Genomic DNA, 17,144 nt, shown 5'->3' on the forward strand with positions numbered 1-17,144 from the left:
AAATCTAATGTCTGAGATGATGGTATCCATGTAACATTCCCGAAATGGACGCATTTTAAAAGTGCAAGGTAACGGTCTGGTCCATTTATTGTGGGTTTCAAGGTAAAGTACATTGCTGATGGACGTTTCATGGATAATGCGGATCAGTGGTTTCCTTTATCATTATGCTCTCTAAATTGTTGTGGGTCTGTTGTACACTGTTCAGTACTGTACATCGTGTTTTAATCCTAACTTGATAAAACACTTCGATTCATGGCTTTGTAGCCCCACCAGTGATGTAAAAAAACACTCGGTAAGATCATTAAAACAAAGTATTAAACAAGGCGCAATGCACAAGACAGTCCTTTGCCCTGTGCAGTGCTGCGGGTAAACAACTCGTCTCTAGTGCAATAAACTAAGACCATGTAAACCCGAGAGGGAGAGGGGCATTTAATCTGTGACTCGAGCATATTGTCTCCAGTGAGGTCAATACATGCGTCAGGGATATGTATGCTAAATGTAATGTAAATATGATGGATATAATGTATATTGTGGTGGAGTTTATAAAGATAATGTCAGGGGAACTTTAGTGATGTTCTGTGTTTTCTAAATTCCAAGCAGTGGGACTTTAAGTCATAACTTTGTGAGGAATTTACATGTCTTTATAAATTATATATCATTATAAAGTAATAATCCAGCTCACTTTGCTAGCTAGCCTACTGCCAGTTGCCATCCAAATGATGATAATGATCAGCTAGTAGTTAAGTACTGCAGTAGTTTGCCAGTTGTCAGCTAATGATTTTTCATAGTATTGTATTATTTAAATTCAGTTTCTTGTGCACTATAGTATTTTCAGTATTGAGTATTTTTGGTGTGGATGTTATTTTACCTAAACAGTTTATTAGTTATTGCTCTGATTTCAATATGCATAGTGCACTATTTACATTTGTATTGATTATTACATCAATTTCTTCAACAAGTACAGTGAATGTTAAAGTGCAATACATGTTCTGTGATGTGCATTATTTAATTGTTTGTGTTTATTTTAGTTTTAACTAAACATTCTCTATACGCCATAAACATGGGCACCACTAAAATGTTTTTCATCGAGAGGGGGGATGGTTCTGGGGCTACTATCAAATCTCGCATATGGCCCCCAAATGGCTAGGGCCGGCTCTGGACATCACACATTACATAGGATGGGACTGACGTTGGATGGGACTTTTCGTGACTTAAATCAAGTAACAAGTTACTAGTACACACATAGCCTCTAAGTGTACTGAGTAATGATACTCTCTCTTTCGTTCATTCGTTCCTTAGTATAATTACCTTTAGTAGTAGTAGTACTGGCCACTACTCGGAAGGCAGCGATGCGCACCAATAGATCACGAAAGCTTTCTCATAGTTTTGTGTTTTAGATAATGGTTCAATACGGACTCAATCCCCTTTCATGGACATGGCAGGGAACTTGCAGTTAGAACTAAGGAGTCTAATAAGACTTGGTGGTACGCAGAACTGAAGTGCCAAGTGACAGGCTATTACTTTCATTGCACATCGCATTGTCTTCTCGCAGGGAGCGAATTGGGGAAATGTTGGATTCACGGCATCATGTAGAAAGACTGAATGGTTTAGTTACAGAAAAAGATAAAAAAGATAGTGACCTTTCTTACTAGCTGAACTAACCTGCATAAAATTAAGAAGATACAGACATTTTCATGCAATTATTTCAAGTTACAGTCTGCTGCTCAGACACAGTTTGGCGCACAGATGCAACTATCATCAACTCAATTATAAACATATATCTAGACAGACAGAGAGACAGACATGGACTACATATCGTGCACATAGTATGAAATCATGCTGGTATATGTAGGCTTGTAGATGATTGTTAAGAGGCCTATTTGGAAACATACGAAATGAGATATTACCATAATGAAGTCATGATACATGAAGGAAATGTTTTTCATGTTGGCAAAAGTACCCTGTCAAAATGAAAATGAATGAGAGAATACTAAAACAAAGGGCTCGTCCGGGATTTGAACCCTTTGAATCATACCCCTAGACCAACGAGCCACATAGCACAGGTTTCTGTGAAAACTAGTTAACATCGGTGCCACGTAGAGAGTTGTGCGCTCCTCTATTTGAACACTTCCTTCTTCAAACATTGCATGAGTGTCTGACTGCCGCCATCTAGCGGTGCTGACTGACCGATGGCTCGGGTATCTTGGATGTTGTTAAATGACATAACTGTCCGCCCAAGACACTGATGACCAAGGGTCATAGTTTTCCCCTGTAATAATAACAACAATAGTAATTGGAGTGAATGGAAGTGGCATTTCTATTTCTCCTTACTTTAGCCGTCATCGTCGCCAACATTGTTGTTGGTGAGCATGGAGAGGAGTGTATTAGCTTTTAAAGTATATTCAAGCAATGAACACGTCAAATAAATGTAATACCGAATACTTTTGCACGCAAGTGCACATGTATGTTACAGCGCTTCTGGGAGCACGGCCCACGTGAAGCAAGAGGGCGCAGTAAAGGTCTGCGAGTCAAGTGTGATGTGGGTATCCTGCAGCAGGGAGAGGAACCTTTGTTTTTCTACAGACGAAGCTGGTGCTGTGGGATACTAGTGTAAGGCCATTTATTCGTCATCTGTTCATGCGCAACGGTTCACCAGAAGTGTGTTAGTGAAAACAGCGGTAAGTGCAGGCTTAGTAGGGTCGCAATAGCTTGAATGGTGTCGAACTCCCCCGAAGCATCACAAATGTGATGGCGGAAGCCTAGAAAGAAAACGTTGCGTTGGCCGGGAATCGAACCCGGGTCAACTGCTTGGAAGGCAGCTATGCTCACCACTATACCACCAACGCCCAAAAAGTCTCTCATTCCATGACTTTTGATGCATTTCAGATCATTCATCTGACTAGATACATGCGAATAATCACAGCCTACAGTGTAAAGCTTCTGATTACAGACAGGGCGTGTTAAGTGTGCTAAGTAACTTGCTAAATTCACTAACAAACAGTCGCTGCTCTTACTACAAAACAGGTGCAAGATATATCATTCTTAGCTAAACAAACCACGTAAACAATCAATGTAACTCTTAACTAAACTAGGAAACGCGAGAGAAAAAGGCGATACTTAGCTGCGGCGACTTGAGCGACTTCTCAGCTGGCTTGCCCGAGTGTCCAGATGCATATGTGGAAATACTTCTATACAAACCATGAACATAGATTCTCGATAGATGAATACTGTTTATTTAAAGGTCAGTTTTTATTTAGCGCATAGTTTATTGAATTTACCCACCAAGGTGGAACACGGACAATGATGTATTTGATTGACAGTGTAACTTGGACTGTTGGAGTAACTTGGACACCCATTGGAATGGAAAAACAAACTCGAGAAAAAAGTGTGTGTGTGTGTGTGTGTGTGTGTGTGTGTGTGTGTGTGTCACCTGCTGGTAGTGATGCATTTACATAACCTACAGACTATTTGGGCTGATTGTTCCTGGTGTATTAATGAAACTTTTCAAAGCGGTGGCTTACGTAGATGACATCACAGTCATTGTTAAGAATGGCAAGGATGTACCTTACCTTAAATGACTGTCAGAAATGAATTGAGTTTCTTCAGTGGTTAATGGCTTTTACTGGGGGAACTAGGTAGAAAGCAAGCCACTGTCTCTAGCCACATTTTGGACAAATGGACAAAACTAGATGGATTTAAAAATAGACGGATAGACAGTCGGATGGCGTCTGTCTACAATATTTTAAATGATAATAGTATATGTAGTATATGCATGTGTATTATCAACTAATCTTTACAGAAAAGGGGTAATACCATAATAAAATGCTGATGAGAGGAGAAGAGATCTTATTCACTGGACAAATACATGATTTCGACAATTGTCGTACATCTTGACGGCACTTAGCTTTACTTTTCACAATGTATGACTGCACTTACTGTACTTAACTGTATACATTGGAAGTTGTAAAATGTATTATCTTGAATTGCTTTGTTTAATGTAAATTTGAATTTGTAATGTTTGATGCCTTGTACTTAACTGTATTCTTGCACTTATGTTGCAAGTCGCCCTGCATAAGGGCGTCTGCCAAGAAATAAAAATAATAATAATGTGTTTTATACAATGAGAAATTAAGAAAACCGTAAAAGAAAGGCATTTTAAACCAGGACCTCTCGCACTCTAAGAGAGAATCATATCTCGAACAAACTTACATTAGTGACATCTTTACACTAGTGCCACGTAGAAAGCGGTGCGCTCCAACAACTGGAAACTTTCTCAGTCTCAAGTTCAAGCACCTTGTGTGTGACTGCCATCTAATGTTGCTGACTAATAGCACTATTGGACTAGAGGAGCTGGGGCTGGCAGAAATTCAGCCAGGCTTTTCTACAGGCGCAAACTCAGCTGATGCTGTGTAGGCTACTCCGTGTACGTCAATGAAAGTCTAGTGACTTCAATATACACACCCCGATGCACCCAAAGAGTGATTGTCAAAGTATGAGTGACTCGCTCCACTAGCAGCACCGACCTGCATCTCTCTGTGACACCCGGCGCCTCCGTCTGGATAAGCTGCTGGTAATGCCGAGCACGGCAGCAGATCTTGTACAGTGGAACCCTAATAATATTCCTAATAATATGGCAACATCCTGGGGGGTCGGTGTGCCGCGCCACAGTGCAGCGACCTTAGCGCATCACTAAAAGGCACCTTAGCGAGGCCTCGGAATCGCTCAAACATGAACCGAGAAATGAACATTGAATCCCATCTACTATTATTACCTAGTAGTGTTGATGTTATCTAAAGTATTTCTATACGTTTTTATTAGTGTATGAATTGTGTCGACCAGGGATCAGAAAGTGAGACAGTATAGGGTAGGCGGTAATCGAAAGCACAAGAAATACATAAAAGGGAGCTATACAGCAGGTGAATAAAACACGGATTGTGACAGTCCACTGTTAATAGCCTATAACAAGGCAGATTAAAATATAACAAACGATACGGATTCTTAAAATCAAATATAATTTCAACGTGCAGGAGACCAGACTGACTTTTATGCATCCCCTCGGGTGTAGATGCATGTTACTTAGACTAACAACGTTTGCATTCTAGGATATTAATAACACTCTCCAGAGCAGGAATTATTGAGTGATATTACAGGGAATGTTGAGTAAAAGACTGACCCCGACGTGATTTGAACACACAACCTTCTGATCTGGAGTCAGACGCGCTACCGTTGCGCCACGAGGTCCTTAAACTTCAGTTAACACAGGACGTCAAGGAAAAATATTGGGAACTATGGTGATGTTTTGCTAGTGACCATTAGGTTAATGAATGGGCAACTGAAGCATTGACGTGATGAAGAAGTTAAACAGAATGCTAAAGAGATAGTGACAGTGAGCATGACACAGAACACATGGCATGACGTGAATACCAAGTTAAACTTAAAGCAGAAATTACAGAAAGAAAGAAAAAAAAGAAAACCGGACACTGCACATATGTTTGGTCTTTCCTATATCTTTAATATGATATCTCAGTAGTTTAAATTTGATACAGAAATTATTCTGGAATCCCATGAAATGGAAAATACAGTGAATATAAAACTATATTTGCTGTATTTATAACAAATATATTCCGCTTATACACTCACCTAAAGGATTATTAGGAACACCATACTAATACCCCCTTTCGCCTTCAGAACTGCCTTAATTCTACGTGGCATTGATTCAACAAGGTGCTGAAAGCATTCTTTAGAAATGTTGGCCCATATTGATAGGATAGCATCTTGCAGTTGATCGAGATTTGTGGGATGCACATCCAGGGCACGAAGCTCCCGTTCCACCACATCCCAAAGATGCTCTATTGGGTTGAGATGTGGTGACTGTGGGGGCCAGTTTAGTACAGTGAACTCATTGTCATGTTCAAGAAACCAATTTGAAATGATTCGACCTTTGTGACATGGTGCATTATCCTGCTGAAAGTAGCCATCAGAGGATGGGTACATGGTGGTCATAAAGGGATGGACATGCTCAGAAACAATGCTCAGGTAGGCCGTGGCATTTAAACGATGCCCAATTGGCACTAAGGGGCCTAAAGTGTGCCAAGAAAACATCCCCCACACCATTACACCACCACCACCAGCCTGCACAGTGGTAACAAGGCATGATGGATCCATGTTCTCATTCTGTTTACGCCAAATTCTGACTCTACCATCTGAAGGTCTCAACAGAAATCGAGACTCATCAGACCAGGCAACATTTTTCCAGTCTTCAACTGTCCAATTTTGGTGAGCTTGTGCAAATTGTAGCCTCTTTTTCCTATTTGTAGTGGAGATGAGTGGTACCCGGTGGGGTCTTCTGCTGTTGTAGCCCATCCGCCTCAAGGTTGTACGTGTTGTGGCTTCACAAATGCCTTGCTGCATACCTCGGTTGTAACGAGTGGTTATTTCAGTCAAAGTTGCTCTTCTATCAGCTTGAATCAGTCGGCCCATTCTCCTCTGACCTCTAGCATCAACAAGGCATTTTCGCCCACAGGACTGCCGCATACTGGATGTTTTTCCCTTTTCACACCATTTTTTGTAAACCCTAGAAATGGTTGTGCGTGAAAATCCCAGTAACTGAGCAGATTGTGAAATACTCAGAACGGCCCGTCTGGCACCAACAACCATGCCACGCTCAAAATTGCTTAAATCACCTTTCTTTCCCATTCAGACATCCAGTTTGGAGTTCAGGAGATTGTCTTGACCAGGACCACACCCCTAAATGCATTGAAGCAACTGCCATGTGATTGGTTGGTTAGATATTTGCATTAATGAGAAATTGAACAGGTGTATCTAATAATCCTTTAGGTGAGTGTATTTGCCTTTACTAATATTGTAATTTATTTTACAATAGGTTTAATATAATAAGGTCCAAATAATAAATGTACATATTTGCACATGCTTGCTTTTGGTGAACAGGTAGAATTGGCCATTATCTGAAAAAAACATGCACTCACCTAGTTATTCACAGTTTAAACAGCGCCAGTGAATATTGGGTTTTAAAGTTACAAGAGTGACGATGAAGTTATTGCGTTTAGTTGCTTTAAATAACTACAGTGGTTTGTGGATAACAGGAATATGTGCACATACAGAAAAGTGAAAAGTAACGCTGGGTAAGTACACAATCAAATCAAGTTTCACGAAAGATGATATGCTTCAGATACAACTTAATAGTAAAAATGCATTATGGTAAAGAGTTAATAGCTTTGTTGATAACCTCAACGTATGCTAATCAGTCTCTGTTTCGTGTTTATTATCATAATAATTGTAATTATTATTATTAGTAGTAGTATTCTACAATAAAACTTGCATAAGTTCGAATTGTGCCGATATGTTTTCTGCACAAGGAAAATTATATATATTATTAAGTTACACAAGCATTGTAAAGAAACCAACAACATATAGGCACCTGGATGTGTTCTTCCTACTTGGATAAGTAGGTTAGCCGGCTAAGTTTCAGGATAACTTGGCATTAACTCGGGATTTTCCATTCTCCGTAGCGAGTTTAAAGTTCAGCCAGCTATGTTTCCAGAGCAGCATGTCCAGCATCTCAAACCTGCTCCCTGTCAGGTTAACTTGAAGTTAGATGGCTAACAATCTCACTGTATTTCATCTGCCCAGTTAAATGACAGCTGACTGTGTCCCCCAACAATGACGGCGCCGTTCCTAACAGATCCAGTTGTGATCCAGACCCAGTAGCTTTTCTGCGAGGAATAATTCATAGAGATTATAGATTTAAATTATACAGATTAATTATTTGAGCGTTACAGGTTCGGTCGGAAAGGAATGATTTACGTAGCCGATTAATTAGGACCGCACATCAGTCATTCCGCCCTGGGCCGGCCCTGACCAATTTGATGCCCTAGGCAAGATTTTAGCTGGTCCCCTTGCATCGCAGCCAATTCCACCACCGATCATTGTGTTCATACACTCACACAGAAACTGCATAGCTTCATGTCTTAGATTTTCTTTATTTTTGAAACAATAAAAAACCACACAAAATAAAAACAGTATGCAAGAAACAAGTGACAAAACGAATTATGAATACAATATAAATAAGTATTGCACGAAAAAACAATATTACCGACACCATAGTGCAAGATGCATAATGTAGCAGTGTTCTACAGCCTTACTCGCCTTGCCTTTCTTGCAGCAAACAAGTGACATAAAACGAATTATAAATAAGTGGATGTTTCCTGCAGCACACTTGAAAGAAAAAGTACATTTCTCAGAATTATGTTATAGGTAATGGAGGTTGATGAAAGAGTTAAATAGCTGATCGATCAAAAGGTGTGATCGTTGTGGGGCATCTGTAAGAATGCACAATTCTCATTCATTCCAAACAGTGTCCCTTTATTGCATCACAAGCAATGGGCGTTAGCCTATTTTGGTATTTGTTTTGTGTGTTTTTTATTGCTTCTTGTTTTGTTTTATTTATTCACTTTCCACTGTCAGCTCTCTGCATTCCTTTCCCATCTCTCACTTCTTGATCCTCTGCAATCCGCCTTCCAAACACCTCTCACACCAGTGAGACTGCTCTCCTGGCAGTCACTGACTCCCTCAACTGTGCTCGGGCAGCCTCCCTCTCCTCAATCCTCATCCTCCTTGGTCTCTCCGCAACATTTGACACCGTCGATCACTCCATCCTCCTCTCCTGCCTCGCTGACCTTGGAATCTCTGGGACTGCTCTCACTTGTTTCTCCTCCTACCTCAACGACCGGACCTATCAAGTGGCGAGCTTCCTCATCCACCCCTCAACCTCTCCTCACAGGCATAACCCCCGGGTTTAGCTATCCTCCCGATGGGTCACACTTCGGTAGCTACCTTTTTTACTTTCATGGGGCCCTGAAATCCTCGCTGCGCCCCTGGTCATGAAAGCTGTAATGTCTGGTATCAAAATACATTACTGGCTTTCGGCTTACACACGTCATTTCAACCCACTTGCTCAAGCAGACCGAGTAAACGTTTACTCGAGGTATACGGTCACACAGAAGGAGCATCCCAAGAACACCAGTTAATGGCGTAGAAATTTTGAAAACACGCACAATTTTCCACGATCTAAGCCCACAGTTTACGTGCAAAATCTAATGTCTGAGATGATGGTATCCATGTAACATTCCCGAAATGGACGCATTTTAAAAGTGCAAGGTAACGGTCTGGTCCATTTATTGTGGGTTTCAAGGTAAAGTACATTGCTGATGGACGTTTCATGGTTAATGCGGATCAGTGGTTTCCTTTATCATTATGCTCTCTAAATTGTTGTGGGTCTGTTGTACACTGTTCAGTACTGTACATCGTGTTTTAATCCTAACTTGATAAAACACTTCGATTCATGGCTTTGTAGCCCCACCAGTGACGTAAAAAACCACTCGGTAAGATCATTAAAACAAAGTATTAAACAAGGCGCAATGCACAAGACAGTCCTTTGCCCTGTGCAGTGCTGCGGGTAAACAACTCGTCTCTAGTGCAATAAACTAAGACCATGTAAACCCGAGAGGGAGAGGGGCATTTAATCTGTGACTCGAGCATATTGTCTCCAGTGAGGTCAATACACGCGTCAGGGATATGTATGCTAAATGTAATGTAAATATGATGGATATAATGTATATTGTGGTGGAGTTCATAAACATAATGTCAGGTGAACTTTAGTGATATTCTGTGTTTTCTAAATTCCAAGCAGTGGGACTTTAAGTCATAACTTTGTGAGGAATTTACATGTCTTTATAAATTATATATCATTATAAAGTAATAATCCAGCTCACTTTGCTAGCTAGCCTACTGCCAGTTGCCATCCAAATGATGATAATGATCAGCTAGTAGTTAAGTACTGCAGTAGTTTGCCAGTTGTCAGCTAATGATTTTTGATAGTATTGTATTATTTAAATTCAGTTTTTTGTGCACTACAGTATTTTCAGTATTGAGTATTTTTGGTGTGGATGTTATTTTACCTAAACAGTTTATTAGTTATTGCTCTGATTTCAATATGCATAGTGCACTATTTACATTTGTATTGATTATTACATCAATTTCTTCAACAAGTACAGTGTATGTTAAAGTGCAATACATGTTCTGTGATGTGCATTATTTAAATGTTTGTGTTTATTTTAGTTTTAACTAAACATTCTCTATACGCCATAAACATGGGCACCACTAAAATGTTTTTCATCGAGAGGGGGGATGGTTCTGGGGCTACTATCAAATCTCGCATATGGCCCCCAAATGGCTAGGGCCGGCTCTGGACATCACACATTACATAGGATGGGACTGACGTTGGATGCGACTTTTCGTGACTTAAATCAAGTAACAAGTTACTAGTACACACATAGCCTCTAAGTGTACTGAGTAATGATACTCTCTCTTTCGTTCATTCGTTCCTTAGTATAATTACCTTTAGTAGTAGTAGTACTGGCCACTACTCGGAAGGTAGCGATGCGCACCAATAGATCACGAAAGCTTTCTCATAGTTTTGTGTTTTAGATAATGGTTCAATACGGATTTAATCCCCTTTCATGGACATGGCAGGGAACTTGCAGTTAGAACTAAGGAGTCTAATAAGACTTGGTGGTACGCAGAACTGAAGTGCCAAGTGACAGGCTATCACTTTCATTGCACACCGCATTGTCTTCTCGCAGGGAGCGAATTGGGGAAATGTTGGATTTACGGCATCATGTAGAAAGACTGAATGGTTTAGTTACAGAAAAAGATAAAAAAAAGATAGTGACCTTTCTTACTAGCTGAACTAACCTGCATAAAATTAAGAAGATACAGACATTTTCATGCAATTATTTCAAGTTACAGTCTGCTGCTCAGACACAGTTTGGCGCACAGATGCAACTATCATCAACTCAATTATAAACATATATCTAGAGAGACAGAGAGACAGACATGGACTACATATCGTGCACATTGTATGAAATCATGCTGGTATATGTAGGCTTGTAGATGATTGTTAAGAGGCCTATTTGGAAACATACGAAATGAGATATTACCATAATGAAGTCATGATACATGAAGGAAATGTTTTTCATGTTGGCAAAAGTACCCTGTCAAAATGAAAATGAATGAGAGAAGACTAAAACAAAGGGCTCGTCCGGGATTTGAACCCTTTGAATCATACCCCTAGACCAACGAGCCACATAGCACAGGTTTCTGTGAAAACTAGTTAACATCGGTGCCACGTAGAGAGTTGTGCGCTCCTCTATTTGAACACTTTCTCCTTCAAACATTGCATGAGTGTCTGACTGCCGCCATGACTGATGGCTCGGGTATCTTGGATGTTGTTAAATGACATAACTGTCCGCCCAAGACACTGATGACCAAGGGTCATAGTTTTCCCTTGTAATAATAACAACAATAGTAATTGGAGTGAATGGAAGTGGCATTTCTATTTCTCCTTACTTTAGCCGTCATCGTCGCCAACATTGTTGTTGGTGAGCATGGAGAGGAGTGTATTAGCTTTTAAAGTATATTCAAGCAATGAACACGTCAAATAAATGTAATACCGAATACTTTTGCACGCAAGTGCACATGTATGTTACAGCGCTTCTGGGAGCACGGCCCACGTCAAGCAAGAGGGCGCAGTAAAGGTCTGCGAGTCAAGTGTGATGTGGGTATCCTGCAGCAGGCAGAGGAACCTTTGTTTTTCTACAGACGAAGCTGGTGCTGTGGGATACTAGTGTAAGGCCATTTATTCGTCATCTGTTCATGCGCAACGGTTCACCAGAAGTGTGTTAGTGAAAACAGCGGTAAGTGCAGGCTTAGTAGGGTCGCAATAGCTTGAATGATGGCTATTGGCGGAAGCCTAGAAAGAAAACGTTGTGTTGGCCGGGAATTGAACCCGGGTCAACTGCTTGGAAGGCAGCTATGCTCACCACTATACCACCAACGCCCAGAAAGTCTCTCATTCCATGACTTTTGATGCATTTCAGATCATTCATCTGACTAGATACATGCGAATAATCACAGCCTACAGTGTAAAGCTTCTGATTACAGACAGGGCGTGTTGAGTGTGCTAAGTAACTTGCTAAATTCACTAACAAACAGTCGCTGCTCTTACTACAAAACAGGTGCAAGATATATCATTCTTAGCTAAACAAACCACGTAAACAATCAATGTAACTCTTAACTAAACTAGGAAACGCGAGAGAAAAAGGCGATACTTAGCTGCGGCGACTTGAGCGACTTCTCAGCTGGCTTGCCCGAGTGTCCAGATGCATATGTGGAAATACTTCTATACAAACCATGAACATAGATTCTCGATAGATGAATACTGTTTATTTAAAGGTCAGTTTTTATTTAGCGCATAGTTTATTGAATTTACCCCCCGAGGTGGAACACAGACAAACAAAAATCAAACCTGCTCAGTGTCAGGTTAACTTGAAGTTAGATGGCTAAATAAATTATACAGATTATTTATTTGAGCGTTACAGGTTCGGTCGGAAAGGAATGATTTACGTAGCCGATTAATTAGGACCGCACATCAGTAGATAGTAGGGTTTTTTGGGCGCGGCCTATTTTGTTATGACGTATGCCCTAAGCTTATTAATATGCCTACGTCATAATTGGGGGGCGTGATTTTAGAGTTATTTCCTTAATTATTCCTACGTCATATCCGTCAGAAAGTGTACACCCCTAAAACCCTGAACAACAAGGCCACCCATAAAGACCCCCCCCCCCCCTCTGAAGGCAACGCCCCGAAACTCTCCTCTCTATTTAAGACCCCGCGCTGCTTTTAGGCAATACCTCTTTAATTCTCAGCATCTGAAACATCCCGCTTCTTCAACATGTCCAGCGACATCAACATGAAACCCCGCAAGAAACAATCCCGGGCAAGGGTTCCTGTACTCACCAATTTGAAGATTGAACGCTCCTGGGTGTTGTTCTGGGGGGGTCGACGGGGTTACCGCTTTAAAAGGGATCCCAGCTATGTTGGAGTGGAGCTTTTTGCTTTGGGAGAGAAGGAGGGTACGTTGGAACCTTTTGAGACGGTGATTGAATACTCTTTTGAGGACTGGTTGAAGGTGATGGCATGGAGAGACCTGGGGCTTGTGGATAAGACTCTAGAAGGCTTGCAAGAGGGTCCAAGAGAAGGCGAAACGGAGTCTCCGACTCAGAGTTTTGAAAGGTGTGAATGGGAAAGCTTGCAGAACTACGGTACAGTGGTGAAGAGTCTATCTCTAACTACTGATCGTAAGGTTTTGTTTAGCAGTACCCTGATTACAAACCCTATTGAAGGGGTTGTGGAGGATCCAGAAAAACAGGTTACTGAAATTATGTTTGACGCCGTGGACTGGCCGTTCTTGAAAGAGGTCATAAACTGTATAAATGATGGTTTTGACATCTTGACCAAATGTTCACAACTGGATTCTGTTAGAAGTTGAATATGCTGGATTATGGATTATATATCCCCCTTGAATGACGACGACGATGATAAAACAGACGACCTGTGGGGGGTTGGAGGGGGGTCTGACGGCTCAGGGTCTACTCTCTTCTAAGAGGGCGGTGTGTCGTGACGTAGTGAAGAGATAGGATAAAAGGCGCAACAATTCATTCATGGTTTAAAATTAAAGAGAATGTCTTACCCGAAAGCTGCGGACGTCGACAGGCTCTACAGGCCTCTTCAAACCCGGGATCACCCCTGGTTCTATTCCCCAGATTTTGTATACACTCCGGAACCCTCTGACTGCGGTTACCCTCCAAGACCTCAGACCCCGGTCCCTCAGGACGAAACAACATGCGGAGCGATGGATGTCCAAATGAGTCTCGGGGATCCCCAGCCTCTGGAGCTCATGGAGGGCCTCGATTTTGCCAAACTGTCTACCGTCTGTGCGTCTCAGGAGGGGGTCAGTCCAATGGATGTAGAAACACCCCACAAACCACCAGGCGACCCAATGAGCATCGGACTGTCTCGGGGGCGTGATGAAGACGCAGGATTTATGCCCGGGGTAGGTGTCCAAGTAAGCAGAGTGGTTAAAAGCACCCTGGTGTATATTCTGAGTGCTCTCATCGACCGAGCTCTGAAAGAAGTCTGTCGGGGGTGTGAAGTGAATCACCCCAGTCAGTTGAGACACAGTTGTTTGTTTGAACCAGACCGTTACTATTTCCTGTTCTATTTCAACGTGTTTTACAGAAGACTGAACAAACCGTGGCTGAAACCGGCACTAATCAAGGCTCTGTCTTACTCCCACATACATGTCACTGCTGGACAAGTCCAGAAAATCATAGATGAGATTTTGCTGGAGCTGAAAAAGGAGCCGTTTATAATAGAGAAACTTGGGCAGCTGCTCAATGACCTGGATGAGCCAAGTAGAAAAACCGCTGGCAAGCTAAAAGCTTATTTCTTCCGTAAAGAAGTTAAAGCTGGGGGCAGCGACGAAGAATTCGACATCTACGCCACTGATTCAGACTCTGACCTGAACTAAGGGACTTTGAACATGGGGAATGTTCTGGACTGCTGCTGCAACTGGTTCTGTCATCAACACTCTGCAGCTAACCTGAGAGCGCTATTACACCATGTGCTTGACAGAAAAGTAGCCAACGCGAGCCTTTTCTCTACAGATTTAACCATCGATGAGGATCAACTTTCAAACCTGGAAAAGTTAATGGTTGCTGTAACAAAGACCGGGGGGTATGAACACTGGGATGAAGCGCTCAAGGGGGCCAAGAATGATATTAGGCCATTTCATCAACATCTGTATGACCTTTTACTGAGCATGTTTAATACCCCTCTGTTTACTTTTAAAATAGGTCATATTGTTGTTTTATTTACATATGTAACTGAGGTGTGTGCCTACAAGATAAAGAAACAGGTATTTGTTGATATAGATCAAGTAACCAATCATCTGATTTCTTTTTGTCTAGACCGTAGAAAAAATTGTTGTGTATGTTATACTTTTCTCAAATGTCTAAAAAGGGGTATCTGCTCTCCTGAAGTTGAATAAAAAACCTTGTATAAAAACTTTGCGCATAGTGTGGGTCTGTGTGTTTATTTGGCAGAATGACTCGGCAAGCTCCCCAAATGCATGAACTATACTACAACCCAGCCACGATTGGGGGTTTGGCGGGTAAGAAGGGTTTTCAAAGGGGACTCGCTGAGGCCGGTGTGAAGGTTAATGATGTGGTTGTTTCAGAATGGTTACGGGAACAAGACGCCTATACCTTACATAAACCTCTCAGGATTAACTTTAAAAGAAACCGTGTATATGCAACTGACATAGACTCACAATGGCAAATGGATCTAGTCGATATGTCAAATTTATCAAAACATAACAATGGTCACAAATTTATGTTGATGTGTATCGATGTGTTATCAAAATATGCCTGGGCTCGCATTCTACATAATAAAACAGGTCGGGCGGTGACAAGGGCCTTTGAGGATATATTGTCCCAGGGACGATGTCCTAAAAAACTGCAGACTGATAAAGGAAAAGAGTTTCTCAACAGAGAATTTCAGAATCTACTGAAGAGACACAAAATACATCATTTCACCACCGGCAATGAGCTTAAGGCATCGGTGGTGGAGAGGTTTAACCGCACCATAAAGACCAAAATGTGGAGATATTTTACAGCGGTCAACACGTTCAAGTATTTTGATAAAGTTCAGGATTTTATCGATGCTTACAACCAAGGGTATCACGCCAGTATTAAAATGAAGCCTATAGATGTTGATCAAAGTAATTCTTTTAAGGTCTATAAAAAATTATACGGCCCATTTATTAAGAAGGGGAAAACTACTTATAAGTTCAACATCGGCGATGTGGTTCGCGTTTCAAAGCTAAGGAGTACTTTTGCCAAAGATTATGAACAAACATTTTCTGACGAATATTTTACAGTTACCGAACAGGTGGCTAGAGACCCCCCCGTGTACCGGTTAAAAGACTATGACGGGGAGGATATAGAAGGAACGTTTTACGAAGCCGAGTTACAAAAAATTATTGTGGGTAAAGACATTGTATACAGAGTTGAAAAGATATTAGCTGAGAAAACCCAGAACCGGAAAAAATATGTGTTGGTGAAATGGCTTGGATGGCCTGAAAAGTTCAATAGTTGGGTCCCTGAACAACAGGTTTGTGATATTCAAGCCTTATAACAACATGCCCGCCGGTGTGAGTGGGTCATTACATTCGATACTCAAGATGGAATCAGGAGGCTTCTACGTGACTCTACCCAGTAACGCCTCTCTCGATATATACCCTAAAAATGAAATATCCAGTTACACGGTACAATTTGGAAAATCTATAGATCTAAGGGGGTCGTGGGAAGTGGGGTTGGCGGAAATACAGTATCCTTACACTTGGGCTGTTTTACAAGATAAGGATGCCACCTTCGCCATTTTTGACGATGTTAAAAAGAGTCAATGGACATTCACGATGCAAGGAGGTTATTATGACAATGTGGATACAATATTAGATGAGATGCATAAACAGTTCTCAGAAGGCACCCCCAACATCAAGCTATATTACAACCCTATTAAAAACAGAGTGTACAAGGTGTCAAAACCTGGTATTAGCATTCAAACCAAAGGACAACTGGGGCGTATATTAGGGTTCTATTCTGACACAGAGAGCAGGTTCTCAGAAGTGGTGGCCCCCTTCCCGGCTGACATCAGGGGCGGCTTTTACACTCTTTATGTGTATACGGATATCATAACACACCAGAGGGTCGGGGATAGCTATGTCCCCCTTTTGAGAAATGTACTTATTAAAGGTAAAAGCAATGACATGGTCACAATTACTTATGACAAGCCACACTACGTACCAGTCTCAAAGACCCACTTTGACAACATCACGATCGAAGTAAAATCGGATCAGAATATCAACGTACCCTTCCGCTTCGGTAAAGTTATTGTCAAACTACATTTTCGACCCCTGAAACAGTGTGTACATTATTAAAATGGCTACCTCGAGGGGTTATGTAGATCCTAGCGCCTATGTGGATTATTACAAGATGCAAGCCGGGAACGGCTTGCCCGGTTTTGTAGGAGCCCCCACAATGTATGGAGCCGGTCTAGGAGGACTCTTTCGTGGTCTCTTTAGAATGGCCGTACCCATGCTTAAGAGAGGCTTTGCTATAGCCAGACCCCACTTGAAATCAGCGGCTAAAAATATTGTTAGTGA

At 41.5% G+C, this 17,144-nt stretch overlaps 3 non-coding genes across 3 annotated transcripts; all 3 read right to left on the reverse strand.

Moving 5' to 3' along the window:
• Positions 1–2,774: 2,774 nt before the first annotated feature.
• trnag-ucc (transfer RNA glycine (anticodon UCC)) lies at positions 2,775–2,846 on the reverse strand. The gene has a single exon. It is a non-coding gene; the product is annotated as a tRNA-Gly (tRNA).
• Positions 2,847–5,169: 2,323 nt separating this feature from the next.
• On the reverse strand, positions 5,170–5,241 carry trnaw-cca (transfer RNA tryptophan (anticodon CCA)). The gene has a single exon. It is a non-coding gene; the product is annotated as a tRNA-Trp (tRNA).
• A 6,604-nt stretch (positions 5,242–11,845) lies between these two features.
• On the reverse strand, positions 11,846–11,917 carry trnag-ucc (transfer RNA glycine (anticodon UCC)). Its single transcript has one exon. It is a non-coding gene; the product is annotated as a tRNA-Gly (tRNA).
• Between the last annotated feature and the right edge of the window lie 5,227 nt (positions 11,918–17,144).

Source organism: Amia ocellicauda, unplaced genomic scaffold, assembly GCF_036373705.1.
Source record: "Amia ocellicauda isolate fAmiCal2 unplaced genomic scaffold, fAmiCal2.hap1 HAP1_SCAFFOLD_84, whole genome shotgun sequence".
Lineage (NCBI taxonomy): Eukaryota > Metazoa > Chordata > Actinopteri > Amiiformes > Amiidae > Amia > Amia ocellicauda.